Source organism: Crinia signifera, chromosome 2 (assembly GCF_055691185.1).
Source record: "Crinia signifera chromosome 2, ASM5569118v1, whole genome shotgun sequence".
Lineage (NCBI taxonomy): Eukaryota > Metazoa > Chordata > Amphibia > Anura > Myobatrachidae > Crinia > Crinia signifera.
In genome coordinates this window covers 351,692,013-351,708,477 of record NC_139218.1, presented here as the reverse complement: position 1 = coordinate 351,708,477, position 16,465 = coordinate 351,692,013, and the positions used below count along the sequence as shown (strand labels likewise).

Here is a 16,465-nt window from a genome sequence, read left to right as displayed (position 1 = left end):
CTCCACTGGGGCAGGGACTGATGTGACTGTACAAATATTCTCTGTAAAGCACTGCGGAATATGTGTGCGCTATATAAGAAACTGGTAATAAATAAATAAATTAAAACCTTCAGCAACCTTTCATATGTTAATTTATACACAACCACCTTCAAGTTGCAAGGGTCATGGGTAAAACAATAAATTACAATCACATAAAGGTTGGAATCCACTTTTAGGGGCCCATAACTGTAAATTAATATGGGGTAATTCAAATCTGTACACTGGGCTGCGAATTCGCAGCCCCGGTGGTTATCAAACACCTACGCATTTGCACTGATCGTGGTGCAAATGCGCCTGCATTTTAACGCTGGCCGTACACTGGCTGATTGAAAGGCCGTTTAAAGGGAGAGTCCGGGGAAAACACAGAAGAGACCCAGGCATTTGGTGGGAGGACCGTAGATGTCAGCTCAGGACCCGATGCTGGTAGTCATCGCAACGCTGAGGAAGTTTATGGCTACTCAGGCCGTTGCACACAGAGGGAGGGGGATTCATTTAGTGGTGAGAGTGATGAAAATGCATTTGACAATAATTAAATGCCATTTGCAGCTACTGTATGTATTGGGGTGGGATTTCATTCTGACGAGGTGATGTTTATCTGATTGCTGGGCTCCAAAAAGTTGCAGTCCAGCGATCAGATCTTAATTACCCCCATAGTAATTTTCACCTACAATTATAAAATCCAGGTCTCGCCGGTACAGTCCTAATGCAGGAGATATTACTCCTAGCTTCATCTCCAATCATGGACAGCGGCCCCAAACTGAACATTTTTGGAGTCTAGCAGTGGGAACCTACATCCTCTTCAATTGTCTTTGGCTTACGGAGCCCTGTTCCTTCTAATGTGAAGTACGACGGGGGGGGGGGGGGGGTATTCAATTGCCTGCTACTATTTCCAATGGGGGAAATAGCAGTTGCACCTATTCAATGCTGTCTTTCCAGGCCGCATTGAACAGGCATCTCGGCAGAACGGGCCCAGCTTTAAAAGCTAATGGCTGGATCTCAGCGATCAACGGCAGCGATCAATGTTCCCTCCCTCCTGGGCTGCCTCTTTGAGGAGTATTCAATGTTTTTTGAGAGTCTGGATCACCGCTCACTGTTCTGTGTCCCTGTGATCTCGCTGAAATGCTCGGCACTTTTTCTTATCTCCTCATTTCTGACTTCCTCAGTATTCAACGTGTGGCCAGCTCGCTGGCCCCTTTTGCGAACTTAGCATAATTATGCGAGTTCAAATGGGAGTGCTGTAACTGGAGAGATCTGTTTTCTCCTGCTCTCCACGTGAGCTGGTCAGACTGGGATATTTCTGAGCAGGGTGTTCATCTCAGCAGCGTGTTCCTCGCATTTGTGGACTTGTATTTTTTTACAAAGGTTTAGAAAGGTTAATGTTTTGTTCAGTACTTATTTTACAACAAATGGCTGTGTGACTATTTTAATTGGGTTTGTGCAGACGGGTGTATTTTGTTTTGTTTGGCCTTTATCCTTGTGTTGTGCTTTTGGCATTGTTTCTTTGCCCTGTGTTTTTATTTAATTTATTTTCTAATTGTTAGTGTGTTTAAAAGCCTGTTTGGGGGTTAGGTGAGGAAGAAGAGAGGAAGCATGGGAAATTACTAGGAGCATTCCAAAATGATTTCTTATTGGTTACCATTAAAATAACGGTACTTGTTTCCTAGCACGGCCACAATCGTTTGGATCGTGTACCTTTAAGTTAAGTCACACGATCCACGCGATGGACCCGATTTCCTTTGAAATCAGGTCCATTTTGCCGGCAAAGGTACAAAATCGGGGGCATCGCGTCGGTCGGGACCATTAACATTGGTCCCGACGCAACCGACGCGATGCCCCCGATTTTGCCATAGGCTTCAATGTTAAAATATTTTTTAACATTGAAATCGTGAGGATCGCGTCGGTCTTGTGCCATTATAATGGCACAAGATGAGATGGACTTGATTAAGTTCATCTCACCTTTAAAAAAATTAGAAAAATGTGAAATGGGCCAATATGACCCATTTCACATTATAGATGTCCCCGTCGTCACCCCACGATAGACGCCAACCCGAAGCGTGGCGAGCGCAGCGAGCCCGCGAGGGGCGGCGGTGCGCGTCCTCCGACCTTTTCATTCCCCTACTATCCACGTCGGTGTGGAGTTGAGAATATATAGTGTGGCGAGCGCAGCGAGCCACCGAGCCACTGAGCCCGAAGCGTGGTGAGCGCAGCGAGCCCCGCGAGGGGACGCGTATAACTTCACAGGTATATGCGTCCGCTCGCCACGCTTCGGGCTCGGTGGCTCGCCACACTATATATTCTCAACTCCACGCCGACGTGGATAGTAGGGGAATGAAAAGGTCGGAGGACGCGCACCGCCGCCCCTCGTGGGCTCGCTGCGCTCGCCACGCTTCGGGTTGGCGTCTATCGTGGGATGGGGTTTACGTCGTAAAATTTGGGGGTCTAGGGAATATTTTACATTGAATCCAATGTAAAATCGGGTCCCAGGGACCCGATTTACATTTCATTCAATCCAAAAATCGGGTCGGTCGCTTCGATCGCATCGCATGCGACCAAATCGCATGCGATGCGATCGACGCGATTTTTCCGACATGACCACCCCGATGTAAATCGGTGTGGCCGTGCTAGGAAACAAGTACCAAAATAACTTATTAAATTCCAAATAAATTAATATAGAAGAACAGCATTATGGCACTTGCAATAAATACATTAGAGTACATTTTTTTTAATTTATAAGCCATAAAAAACAAAAAAAATAACAACTTTAACAAAGATAACCCTACAGTTCACCTAAAAAAGATGCCGAGGGAAAAATGGAGAACATCTCTAAAAAAAGAAACCAGCAGGACTCGCAATTTGTGCATTGAATACACTTTTTGAGAGAGACACTAAAATCCCCATTGAACAGACATTGCGAACACCGGGGAGAAGTGCAGGGTGAACTGAGTTAGCTTCGCAAAATATTTTTGGAGAAGCAACAGAGTTGAATACAGGGAAGCACAAAATATGAGAGAAAACTTCACTACTCTCAAAAAAACATGCACACTCATCGTTATTTACGGCGACATAGGAGCATTGAATACATGCCTTTGACTTCTATGGGCTGGAGCCGAAGCAGCCCATAGAACCAGGGGGAAGCGCATGTGCAATACCGAGGTTAATACTGCGCATGCGCTATTCCCGAGCCTGTCAACTACATTGTACAGGCACCAGGACCATGATGTGGCTTCTATGGGCTGCAGCCAAAGCAGCACATAGAAGCTGGAGGTACTGTATGTACATACGCAGTACCGAGATCGATACAGCGCATGTGGCGGTCCTAGTGTCTGTCATCTTTACAGACGCCAGGCGGGGAGCAGCAAGTGACCAGCAGTGGCAAAGGAAGAAGGGGTGCTGGCATTGTGACCAACAGCAGCCCCCTCCTCTTTCAATAAGGTAGGACCCGTCGCTGACCATTAGTAATTAGTGTCATTTTTGTAAGTGTTTGGGCTCCTGGGGACAGCTGCTTTTCAGAGCAGCTGTCTCCCGCACCGATTCCGTCTTCAATTGCTTCAGTAATATGGCATCCACTTCAAATATCAAAGTATCACAAGGACAGATGGGGCATATTAATGATCACACCCCACAGTGTTCGGTATAAAGCCGAGACGTTTTCTGCACATAATTACCATATTTCAAAGACTGTTTCTACTTGCCGGCCACAACCCCTAGATCAGTTTAGTTATTTGAAATCTTTTCAATTGACACAAGTTCTATCAATACACCAGAGCTTTGCTAATTAAGTAAGGTCTGTGGACAAATAAACAAACATCTGTTATTTGCTCACAGACGGCTCATTCACAGAGGGCTATATTGTAGCAGCGGTTCGCCTTGCATTACTATAATCATTAGGTGAATATCCTGGAACTGGGGTAATAGTCTGGCAGAAGGTTCTCATTAAATAAAGAAATCGCTTTAAAAGCTGAATCCACAATATTCACCAATGGTATAGCACATCACAGACAGACATTACATATGATATGTCAGTCCATCACAATTTATGAAATATATCTCCTGAAATGACTTTAAAAGAGTGTCGGCAACGTAACGTGTCATATGCTGAACCTGAATATCATCAGAAGAGGTGTCAGGATTGTTGCCAACGTTCTGAAATAGTTTCTGGGGACATTTTACTGCTGAGCTGTCACAGCTGATCAGGTCTCAGCAAAGCTTGGAGCGGTTCAGATGTGCAATCCCCATCGTGCCAAGTATCCGTGACTTCATTATACCGTGTTTTGCATTTTCAAAATTAATTTTCAATAAATATTAACTTATTATGGGCCAGAATGTTATAATGCTGCAGAATGAGAGAGTTTGTACTGGGCAGGTCTATGAAACTTGGGTCTGTCACTGTACAATTATCACTAATAGGCCTCATGCAGTCAGGGACAACATGCTGCTTTGTTCCGTTGTGAATGCCTAGTAATATAAGATGGAAGTTAGAGTACAGCATAAGTTACTTGCCTGGCTAGGGGGTTGGCGGGTGTATATGTAAGTCAGCTAGTATTAGCATGTGCCAAGGGGTGTATCTACCATTGGTACAGCACTGGGGCATTTGAGGACTAAGGGTCCCACTGCTGCCCAGACCTGCCACTCCCACAGATCATTTTGAGCAATTGCCCTATTGCAGAGAGCATAAAGGGCACGACTGCCTGTAGGACCTGACTTTTACCTTAGAGAGGCAGGGCTGACCTTGTGTGTGTTGGAATGGTAGAGGAGTTCTGCCACCTATCAGCGCCCTGTCGAAGAGGTCACTGTGTTCCTGCCCCACCAAGGTACATGCCTCTTGTTATACATGTCACACAGGACATTGTACTTTTACCCCTGCCACCCACTGTCTATCCCTGTCAACCACTATCTCTCCGTCACCCTCTCGCTTTCACACACTGTCTCTCCCTGTCACCCTTTGCCGCCCACTGCTTTACGCTATCATTCTCTACTTCCCCATGTCACCTCCTGGGTGTGGCATATTGTGAACTTAGGTTGGGGTGTTAGAAGGGGGCCTAAATTATATTTATACACCAGGGCTCACCGCCCACATGTTCCACCACTTAGCGTTAACATATAAATGTATGATGACCTCTGAAGATACAGCCTATTAAGACAAGACCACATCTACAGTTATTGGGTATACAGTGTATATGTTATGGATACTTGCCCATTGAGATCGGTCAAGTATTAACTCTGGGAACAGGGGGGTAGGGATGGGGTAAATTTTAATTTAATCACTTATTTTTCAGTTTTTTTTATTCCTAATTCATTTTGAAAAATGCTTGGATTATATTTTGGGGAAAATTACATTGAGGAAATGAACTTTGTGTTGAGTAGTGCACATATGTCAATGACATCAATTGTGGATCCTTGCTTTGATACTGCACATACAGGCCCTTATTCTGATTGACGCGTACTTTCCCGCATACTTTCGGATCGCGTCTTTACGGCGTCTGCGCATGCGTGGAGAACGCCACGCGCATGTGCCACGCCTTGACTCCGTACCTGTTCGGGCAAATCCCGTACAAAACTGGTCACCGCAATCATTCGGGAAATATGGGCGTATTATGGGCGTCATGCGGAATGACACATGGGCGTAGTTTCAAAGTGGGCAAAACGGGGCGGAAACATGGGCGGACACGGGGGAGTACACTTATGTTGGGGGGCGTGCATTCGGATAGCACTCCGAATGCACGCGAACAAAAAGGGAAGAAATGTGCGGTGTCCAAAAGGCCACTATTGCTTTGCGGACACCACTCGTTCCTGCGGGAGGCGAACGGACCGCCTAATGACTACAAGCATTAACACCTGAACCCAATAAAATCGACTCCTTTACTCATTAATCACTAATAGGACGCTTGTCAGTGCTTTAATTGAAACCATTGCTGCTTCAAGGAAACCTTACTAATCACCCACATATGCTGTACTTCTGACACACTTTAAACCTGCTAACAATGGACATGACTGAATATTAATACTAGCAATACACATGTGTATGCGACATGTACTAATTAAACCACACAATTGTTGTAAAGTAAAGCAATTTATTTATATAAATTTCACTGTCAATGCCACTGTGATGCAATGACAAAAAAATAAAAATACCAAAAAAAACAAACCATGGCAGGAATGTAACAAAAAAAATTATAATACAAAACAAATATAATTGCACACAGATGGACTCCAGCACCTCCTATGTGCCACTGCACATGCGGCCAGTGGGAAATGAGGAGGCTGCTGGCCCTTCTACAGCAGGCCAACCTGCACCTGACCATTCTACAGCAGGGCAACCTACACCTGGCCCTTCTGCAGCAGGCCAACCTGCAGCTGGCTCATATGCACCATCAGCAGAATCATTTGGAACACAACCGGGGACTTAGCAACATCACATCAAGTGCAGCTGACAGTAATGGCAGGCAAAAGAGGGCAACAGGGGAACCAAAAAGGACATTGGAAGCAAGGGCTCATCTGGTTACCCTCAGCACGTGATTGGACACAAGAAGCTGACACACACAGTACAATGGAAGATTTGGGATGAGATAACGGTGGAGATTAATGCAGCCACAAGTTCATTTTCGACCACGTTTGGCCTTGGTAGGCTCCTTGGCCTGTGCAGCAGCTCTTCGGCCACGGACAGATGCTGGGGCAGGTGGAGCAGATGCTGGTGAGGGGTTGGCTGGTCTACCCCTCCTGCCAGCAGGGAGTGTTGCTGGTGGTAATGCACCAGAAACGGATGACATTAGGACCCTGTTGCTGTTAACCAGCTCCACCATAAGCTCATTATGGTGGAGGAGGAGATCATTTTGGCGGGTGGCTTGCTCGGCCAGCACCTGAGCACTTGCAGCCATGGCCTGATGCGCCTCAGCCATGGCCTGCAGGCTCCCAGCGATGGCCTGCTGGGTGCTGACCAAGCTCGCCATGATCTCCTCGGTCCTATGCATCCGTTCTGATGCCAACTCTCCCTGCTGGTTTATGTCCCCAAGCATCTGGGCCAACCTGGCCAAATCGGCTTGGGCCGATGGCTGCTGCTGCACAGGCCTACCACTGGGGCCAGGTGGCACGGACTCCTCCACCTCCTGAGCAGAGTCGTCACCAAGCAGTGGGGTGTCTGTGGAAAATGATAAACACAATTAGGACACATTCTAAGATAATTACTTGCACAAGCTTATGGCATGACCAATATTTACCTTCCAGAAAAGACGCAAACACTTCAGCTGGGGCCTCGCTATCCATCGTGCTCACCCCCCTGACCTCCTCAACTGATATACAGCTCTCGGCCATCAACTCCAGGGGGGTGAGCTCTAGCCCTGATGGCATGGGCCCGGCCCCAGATGTCTGGCTGTGTTCCCACCGCTTGGTCATCTTCCTCTTCAGGTTGGTTTTGAAGTCCTGCCACCTGCAATGTAAGTTGACATATTAATACATGTCACTCCAGATGTTTGCTGTTGCAGCCATTGCTCTGTGCTACATATTACGACATGTGCTTAATGTCCAAAAGATAACATTACATGCAACTATGATATCAACCGTTACAATACACATTCACAATCACCATACTCTAACTCTCAACTAAATAACATGGCAATAATGTCTGTGTATCGTAACAACCTCACGGGCCATTTGCAAAATCCATCTAAGCATGAATTCAATCATTACTTGTCTATTACTGGGCACATGTATCACAAAACAACTTGCCTCTTCTTCACATGGTCCGTCTCACGAACTTGTGGCGCTACTTCATTAATCTCTGCCGTTATCTGTTCCCAAATCTTCCATCTGCGTGTGTGTGTCAGCTTCTCCGATGGACACTCAATCCAATCACGTGCTCGGGGAACCAGGATGGCAAGCTCCTGTGCTTCATATGCCTTATTTCTTGTAGTTGGTTCCTCTGTTGCCCTCGCTCTCCCCTTGCCACGTCCATGGCCACGCCCCCTGGCACGTGTCGCTGCACTTGAAGTGCTGGCCATGGTACTATCTTGTGAAGTCCCCGGTTGTGTTCCAAAAGATTCTGCTGATGGTGCATATGAGCCAGCTGCAGGTTGCCCTGCTGCAGAAGGGCCAGGTGTAGGTTGCCCTGCTGTAGAATGGTCAGGTGCAGGTTGGCCTGCTGTAGAAGGGCCAGCAGCCTCCTCATTTCCCACTGGCCGCATGTGCAGTGGCACATAGGTGGTGCTGGAGTCCATCTGGTCAAATAGTTGCTGCAGGTCTGGGTCCACCTCTGGTTGTGATCCAGACATGTTAGCAACAACATTGTCACCTTCTAATACACCTTTATATACTGTTTGTGTATCCTGTTTGGCGGACATCAGCGGCAGCTGCGTTCCGTGCACGAGCGTACGTCGCTGTTTTTTCGCGCCGCATACGGTGGCGGAAATTCCATTGTGTAAAACCTGGCGAAACTTCGACATGAAATACTGGTCACCAATTCTAACATTGCATAGAATCTTCTGCTACACCTGTGACTATCGCACAATACACATGCTATTTGCTAGCATGACATGACATTTGGTTCATGACTACTGTGGTATTGTGGCGTTTGATTGCAAGCTAAAAGTAGCCCAATCCCTTAGAAAATCCAGGCCACAAGTCATGCAATACTCATCACTACTGTTATAGACCACACATGTGACAGGCCTATAAATAGTGAATTGCTGCTAGAATCATTTGTCTCCAGATCTGGACTTGTCAGGGTCTAAGGTAAGCTCTTCCATGGTCCTTGTAGATATGTTATCCATTAACAATGTAAGTGTATGAATGTATGCACCATTGCCTCACTGACTACAGATTGTTGGGCCAGCAAAGTCTTTGTAGCATTATTGCAACATGTCACATGTTCACTATTTCACTCACAGGTCTGAAACCTGTGTGTGTTCATCTATTGCAGGACAACATGTCCCAGCAATAGCTGGAATGTCTCATAGTACATGATGTCGGCAACAAATGCAGACACCTTTGATACTCAAGTAGTGTTTAGTAGTTCGATGTTGTAAGCATCTGTGTGTTTAGGACGGTGTGTATTGAGTTCATATTATTGTTACATCATTATAGAGTCAAATGGATCTTCGGGATTTTACGGGGCGGCCATCTATTGTACGTATTGAAGCCTACAAATCTATTTGTAGTGGGATATGGCCATTATGTGCATAGGTGCATCAGTATTTATGTTCATTTCTTTATAGGTTGCTGAAGCAATGCTGCGGGACATGGAAAGGAGGCTAAGGGCACTTGCGGCTCTCCCCACTCGTCGCCCAAGGAGGCCAGGACGTGCTAGAATCTATCGCACACGGGTGACTCTGTTTGCTATGCCCGATGATGAGGTACTTACTAGGTACCGGTTACCGCCACATGTAATTCTGGATCTGCTCTCGTTAATTGAGAGTGATCTGGAACCTCTACACGGGATCACGACAGCAATTCCGCCTCACACACAGCTGCTGGCGGTGTTGCATTTCTGCGCCTCAGGATCATTCCAACAAGTAGTGGCAGTACTTGCTGGAATATCTCAGCCGGCCTTCTGCCGAATCCTGAGGCGTGTGACGTCGGCCATGTTCAGGCGCAAGGGGCACTTCATGGCCATGACATTTGCCACCGAGACCCTGCGCAGAAGCCAGCAGGCCTTCCATCAAATTGCTGGCTTCCCTAATGTGATAGGGGCTGTGGATGGCACCCATGTACCATTTGTGCCTCCATCTCGAAGTGAGAAGATATATAGGAACCGCAAATTGTTCCACTTACTGAACGTGATGGTGGTATGTGGCCCATCCATGGAGATTCTCGCCTTCAACTCGAAGTTTCCCGGAAGTGCCCATGACTCTCATGTCATCCGACAAACCGGGATATGGCAAAGACTACAAGAGCTGGAAGGCCGTGATGCGTGGGTTCTGGGTGACTCCGGTTACCCATGTACGCCCTGGCTACTTACGCCGTACAGCTACCCAGCACCGGGCCCACAGGAGGCATTCAATGTGGCGCATGTTGCCACCAGGCAAGTGGTGGAGCGCTCAATTGGCCTTTTAAAGGGTAGATTTAGAGTGCTCCACCGCACTGGTGGTGACTTACAGTATGCGCCTCAAATGGTGTCGAGGATCGTGGGCCTGTGTATATTTTTCCACAACATTGCTGTGCGGCGTGAGATACCCTTTGATGAGTGGGAGGTACCATCTGAGCCGCAAGATCCGCCCATGCGCCCATCCCGCGCCCCTGAATGCCGGAGGGGATACCAGCTGCGGGACTCTGTGGCGCAAAGATACTTCAGGTACATTTTATCTAGTTGACCAGAACACACCAATTGTTGTAAAAATCACCCCTTCAAATAAGTACAGTGTGGTAGTTGTCAGTGTTACAAAACGACAATTATCCAGCCTGCCCTCCTAATGGCAAAGAAATAGTAGATATTTATCATATGTGCTTAGTTTTGGGGGAAGTACAATATAGGTGCTCATTATTATACCTTCTACAAGGGATCTTATGTGTTTGTTATATCTTCATTATTGTAGTTGATACTATCCCTGATGACTGGTGAGTACATTGATTTATTCTCTAATGTGTTGGGGATTTTTTCCTGTGTTGATGTATGATTTGTTTGCAGATATATATATATATATATATATATATGATATTTGAATTTATTAACATGTTTAAACATTTCAAGGAGCAGGCAGGCAGGCAGGCAGGCACCCAGGCAGGCAGCCAGGCAGCCAGCGCTGGTGTATAATGCTGGACTCAGGATACCTGCAAGTATGTGTATGTGTCTTTTAAACATAAATGTACGCATACACATAGATGCATAGAGTAAGTAATGCTAAGTACAGCTATGCGTTGCTAAGCTATAGCACGCGTTGCTTGGCGGAGCGAGGCGTCATTGGATTTGCTAAGTGCATACACACTGTGTTTTATATATATCAGATTTGTTCATTGCCATACATCAGCACTACTGTTTTGAAGGCATGCGAATTTGTCACCATTTGTGTTGGCGCAGAGACGCTGCTCATGTAAAGATGAACAATAAAGTTATTAACACAAATAACTGTGATAAACCAATGCCACCACCTGATTGGTTGATTGATGCCATTGTTAACATGGCGGAGACACGAAGGGCAGACCCGTTTTCTCCTGCGGAGCTGAGGGTTCTTGTCTCCGTCATGGAGACAAGGCTGGGCCGTGCTGGGCCCTTTATCAGCAACCGACATAAACGCCGGGCCTATGCTGCGGCAGGGCGCAGGATTTACGCCCGCACTCGGGTGCAGAGGACCATCGGGCAGCTCGAGAGGCGGTGGTCGGACCTCCGCAGGCGCCAGCCCCAGCTGTTACAGCAAATTAGGGGCGAAATAGCTGATTGTGAGTATTTTAGCTATGAAATTTCGCACTTACAACATAGCATATAGAAACAATAAAATGTGTCTCATGATAAGTGGGTGTCCATGGGTTTAAAAGTCCATAGACTGTTATGTGTGCTTCTTCCTGGTTAACATGCAGTCATGTGGCTTTTATATGTAATGACATAGCATTGATGATTCTGATGCATACAATGTGCCAGATCTAATATGTGTTACACATTGATAAATGCCAGGGTTGTAATGTTTGAACAAATTACTAAGAATCACATAATATTTTAAATGTCACATTTTGGAGTCCATTAACAGTAAGGAGCTACTTTCCAGCATCGTTTGCCATCATTATCACCCTTCCATGTATGTCTTGTTATGGATTAATACATGTGCCCCAATGACCCGACATTGACCATGATTTTTTTTTCTACCACACAGCACGAGCCCGAGCCCGACAGGCACGTGAAGAGGCCGAGGCAGCCCTGGCCGAGGAGGAGGGGCAAGAGCCTGAGGAGGAGGAGGTGGCGGCAAGGGTGGAGGAGGACCAAGTGGAGGAGGAGGAGGAAATGTTGGAGGAGCAAGTGGAGGAGATGGTGGAGGAGATGGTGGAGGAGGTGGTGGAGGAGGAGGAGGTGCCTGAGGAGGTGGTGGTGGAGGAGGTGGAAGAGGAGTTGGTGGCAGAGGAGGAGGTGTTGGTGGCGGAGGAGGAGGTGGAGGAGGAGGTGGTGGTGGTGGAGGAGGTGGTGGAGGAGGAGGTGGAGGAGGAGGTGGTGGTGGTGGAGGAGTTGGTTGTGGCGGAGGAGGTGGACGAGGTGATGGTGGCGGAGGAGCTGGCGGAGGAGGGGGCTGAGGAGGCCACGGTTGCCCCAGAGGTGTCCGATTCCGAGGGGGAGGAGGCGTGTCAGGCCCCGGAGTCCCATCTGATCGGTATGTTTACATAATGCATCATTCATGAAGTAGTTGTACTGGTATTTGTTATGTAGCACTGGCGATAAAAAAATTTGGTACAATACTATTAATACAGACCCCAAAGTGGGTAGCTACAGATACAGGTACGGGTTAGATGGGGTGTCCAAGGCATCCCTTTCATCCAGGACACCTCTGAATTACACAGGTTTGTGGGATGGCTTTGAGCTCCATTTTGACTGCCACATAACCGTTGTAGTTAAACAGGATCCTGGAGTAAAGGGATGAGTGGATCATTTGTGGATTAAATTCACCTGCTGCAAGCGTTGATTATGACCCATCAAATAGTGGAATCTATATTGTTGGTGAATGTTATTTATAAACTATAGGATGTATGCTATAAATGGAGTATGGCCCGGCCTACCTTGGAATGGAGTCACAAGTTGCCAGTGTCCCAGGAGCCTCCTCTACCTAAACACCCCCTGTAGTTCAGATTGTTTTTTTGCCCTCACAGAATTGTAGGTTGGTTTAGACAGAATTATGATTTTGAGGATGTGTACTGTGCATTCCTGACATTTGCATAACTCCCATGCCACGAACCATCACTGAACTTAGACTGAGGAGATTGTGACAAGTTCTTATTGACGGAGGCCATGACATGCTTGTCATTGGTTAGTCATGGGTGGGTTGTGACTGAGAAGAAACACTATGACTGTTATGTCTTCTGCAGAGTAAAGGGTAGAGGGAAAAAAACACAGTATGTAGTAAATAAGTTTGCATGTATGTATATATGTATGTGTCATATCTATTTATCTATGTGTGTCTCTATCTCTCTACATAGATATATATATATATATATATATATATATATATATATATACACACACATGTCACCTAGCATTTGTGCAATTTATGTAGCAGTATGTGAAATGTATGCATGAATATCATGACTAATTTTTGCCCCTTTGACATGCCCACAGATGACACCACACCGGCAGATGAGGGGGTTCGTGGGGCCCTCCTGCGGGCGGAGCACCATTTGAGGCTATTAGTAGCCGATCTGCAGGACCTGCGAGATCTCCTAATCTAATTTATTATTGTATATTTTTTTAGTTAAATGTTAATTTTTGATTCTAATAAATGTTTTATGCAAGTTCACAGTTGTTGGTTTTATTTGCACATTAAACAGTATATGTGTAGATTGTTTATAATCTTTTACACAGGGTCTAATACAAACCATTGCACTTAAATTGCTGTAAGGGTTAATGTGTGCAATGCATGTGTTAGGCATGCTTGTAAGGATATATTGGCATCTAATTGATTCCAATTCAAAATAAGCAGTTTTTTATGAGGATAGGTAATTGAATAAGTGGGTCATGTGATGTATTGCAGAAGATACATAATAGTGGGTTGTTTGGCGTAAATACTCCGCTTACGGGCGGTAGCACCGCTTGGCTCCCGTTCGGATGCGGTATTCCCGAGCATACTCTGTAATACTCTGTAATACCGTGCAGAATCTGAGTGTTTCTCCCGCACACGCATGGTTTGTATGTCGTCCGTAAACACGCCCTGTTCTTAAAGAGTGAGTCCGTCCGAATGCGGAGGACACGTGGGCGTTTCTACGGACGATGGCCGCACGCGGCAGAACACCGTGGCGTGCGGACCGCTCCGTAAGAATGCGGGAATATCCGCACCGATCAGAATAAGGGCCACAGTAACAACATTTGAAAAAGCAAAATTCTGTAGGTGAATAATTTATTTAGCTGCAGCAGTGGTTCAGTCCCAAACTGGAGTTGATGGTACATGACAAAATCAAATTTCATTGGCCCAACTCATGATAAATTACTATATTGCAAAGATATATCAATTATTGCATGCAGGGATAGAGCAGCGTCATTTTACTGCTTCAGGGGTCACATCGCAGGAGGAGGCACCTGAGGCCAGCAGCCCTCAGCAGCAGTTGCGTACCAATAGCCCCGCAGACCCCGCTGTGGCGGGGAGGCGCTGAGAAAGTATGGGCACTGGGGTGTCTGCGGGGCAATTGTTACCACCTGCCGCTGCCAGATCGGTCTACAGTTCCGTCCTGGCTCTCCTGGCTCCAAGTCCTGGTGTTAATGAAAAGTGACACACACAAAATGGCTGCCCCCATACAGCAGACAGTTTTTGAGGATGCTAGAGGTGACGGCGGACAACATTTTTGGCAGGGGGAAGCAAATTTAATAGTTACGCCACTGCTCAGCAGATTGATGATCATTGGACCCTGGGGAGTTGAGTATGTTTTTGTTAATTCAATCTTGTACACTGTGGTCATCCTGTGAGTCCATCGAACACACACAAACACACACACACATCAGATCACCCTGGCCCCGTCTCCAATCAGCTTTCTCTGCCTAGGTGCAGAGAAATCTATGTAAAAGCCCAGAATTCGCACCTGAGACCTGTGATTCACCAGCTTATTATCACAGGGCCAAATGCTATTTTCTTTTCACATTTAAAAAAATAATAATTTTAGTAAAAGGGCCCATAAGAAACTTAGGGGTTCTGTAAAAAAAATGCTGATGCCTTGCGGGCTCGCTGCGTTCGGCACGCAGCGGGCCCGGTGCCTCGCTACGCTCGGCACGCTAATTTATTCTCCCTCCGGGGGTGTCGTGGACACCCCCGGAGGGAGAAAGTGTCAGGATTTCGGCGGTCGGGATTCCGGCGTCGGGATTCTGAACGCCGGGATCCTGACCGCCGGGATTTAAACTGCATCCCGTATAAATGTATTTATAATGTAACTTTTTTTTGTAGATGGCCAAGCATAACAGGTGCAGAGAGAGTTACATTTCGGTGAGTTATTTTGTTTCTGTGCAGGGTAAAAACTGGCTGCATTATTTTTACACTGCAATTTAGATTTCAGTTTCAACGAACCCCACCCAAATTTAACTCTCTCTGCATTTGACATCTGCCCCACCTGCAGTGCACATGGTTTTGCCCATTTTGAGAACAAATTTGTACTGCAATCAGATCTGAATAAGGGCCATTATGTGGGGAGATATTCATAGATGTTATTTTCATAATTAAAGGGTAAACTATAGAAAACAAAGTGATCCCTTACTAGCGTACAATATGTTAAACTACTCGTGACTAAGAGAACAGCACATCACTGATGAGTCATCGGTTTAGGACCAAAATAACACTGCAGCCCACAGAATCATGCAGCACTCTGATGTTGGAAGAAACCTGTGCATAGATTACATTTTAGATAAATCCATATATACTTTTACTTATAATCTCATGTATATGGCTATATAGACAGTGATGAAGCCGGTAGCAGTGAATATTGTACATTTGTTTACCCCTCTAGGGAACATAAAACATATCTGCACACCAAGATTATCATATTTGTTTAGGATAGAGAGGACCCCAAATTTTGCATGTTGATAGTGGGGGTGCTGTCCCCAACAGTCAAAATTATACAAACTTTCAAGAGAGAGTAGAGAAATGTTACAGGGGACGCACTGCTAATTATTTTAAAATTGAACTATTATTAATAGTATCTTAATATTCCCTATATTTCAATACAGGAATTAACACGAACAACGACTATTGTATAAGAATATAAATGCACTTAAGGTGGAAGAATTTGGAATACACTGTATGGGTTCAAATGTAGCTATCATTCAACAACAAAAACAGCAAATCAGAGCTATCAGCTTAAATATAATGGTACAAAGCATCATATGCTCACCTACTGTATTCCCACTCGGAGCGTAAACCTCCATACACACTAAGGGCAGGATGTATTAAAATACATCGCCGCCCGCCGCGATGCCAGCGCACATGTACTAACATTTGCGGCTGGCATCGCGGTGCGGTGGCGGAGACCCCCGTGATACCTGTACTGTGGTGTGCAGGGGTCTCCGTCATCTCCCTGCTGCCTGCTCCCCTTACACCGGGGACAGCTAAGCAGGCTGTCCCTGGTGCCTCCTCCTCCCCCCTGCAGCCAAAAGGACGTCCGGCTGCTTTATTAGGGGGAAGAAGGGCTTGCCTTCCTGGTCCAGGAGGACCTGGACTAAGGTAAGCCGGAGAAAGGTTTGCGGCGGAGGCGTCAGGTGGCGAAAAGAAGCCCATAGGCTTCTATAGGGTATCGCGATACCCTACAATGCGGCATCGTGGTGGCGGCG

General features: G+C 46.4%; 1 protein-coding gene across 1 annotated transcript in view; it reads right to left on the bottom strand.

The window, feature by feature from the left end:
- The window catches only part of TRPC4 (transient receptor potential cation channel subfamily C member 4), a 208,850-nt gene that overhangs the window by 114,537 nt on the left and 77,848 nt on the right, over positions 1–16,465 (bottom strand). The gene's annotated exons all lie outside the window — the stretch shown is intronic.